Raw genomic sequence first — 952 nt, 5'->3', positions numbered from 1 at the left:
CTGTCACTGCAGTTGGTCTTTCAGCCCTGGCTCCCTTGTCTCTTACCTGGAAGTCCCCTTCCATTTCCCTCCCATCATCTCATTAGGATTGTCTTTGGGTTGATCCTTAACCCAACCCCAAACCTGGAAAGGCCAACTTGACCAGCATAAATTCTGACCTGTCCTTTTGGTTTTGGCCAAGCCACGTGGCATGCGGGATCTTAGTTCCCCGACCAGGGATCGAACCTGGGCCCCCTGCAATGGGAGTGCAGAGTCGTAACCACTGGACCACCAGGGAAGTCCTCTGACCTGTTGTCCTTTCTGATCACAGCATCTGTCTTTCTGCTTCCTCTTTCTCTCCCATTCTTCTACTACACTTCTTTTTTCTTTTTTAACTTCACAGACATCCACTCCCCAGTTCTCTTGTTTTCTTTCAGTCTATCATGACCCATCTCTTCAACCAACTTCATGTAATTGCCCTAATTCATAGCCCCTGAGCTCCCTTTGTTCCTGCTATAGACCCAGGAGTTCAAGCTCCAGCCCAGTGACTTGCCCTCTTCTCACATCACATGAAGCCAACACCTGTCCCTGCTCACCTCTTCTTCTCCTCCACTGATCCATGTTTCTATTTTCCTCAAGCCCTAATTCCAACTCTTCCTCTCTAGGCAGGAAAGCCTACTTTCTACTTCCCAAAGAAAATAAAGCCCACCAGACAAGTATTCCTTCTGCTTCAGGCTTTTATCACCTTCAGATGTATCCCACTGTCTTTTATTTCCATCCTGTCTCTTAAGAGTAGAGCTGGCTCCACTGGCCTGCCCAAGCCCCCAGTTAGATTGGAATTACCTACTCTAGTCTCTCATGGGTCTCCCTCTACTTCCATTCCTTCCTAACAATTGCAGATTATCTTCAATCTACCCCATGATGGTTTTTTCCTCTCAGTTTATAAACAGGCTCAATCCCGAACGAACATTCC

General features: G+C 47.4%; 1 non-coding gene across 1 annotated transcript; it reads right to left on the bottom strand.

The window, feature by feature from the left end:
* Nucleotides 1-204: 204 nt before the first annotated feature.
* Nucleotides 205-277, bottom strand: TRNAG-CCC (transfer RNA glycine (anticodon CCC)). Its single transcript has one exon. It is a non-coding gene; the product is annotated as a tRNA-Gly (tRNA).
* Between the last annotated feature and the right edge of the window lie 675 nt (nt 278-952).

This window comes from Neophocaena asiaeorientalis, unplaced genomic scaffold (assembly GCF_003031525.2).
Source record: "Neophocaena asiaeorientalis asiaeorientalis breed wild unplaced genomic scaffold, Neophocaena_asiaeorientalis_V1.1 scaffold177, whole genome shotgun sequence".
Lineage (NCBI taxonomy): Eukaryota > Metazoa > Chordata > Mammalia > Artiodactyla > Phocoenidae > Neophocaena > Neophocaena asiaeorientalis.
This window is presented reverse-complemented; position numbering and strand designations above follow the sequence as displayed.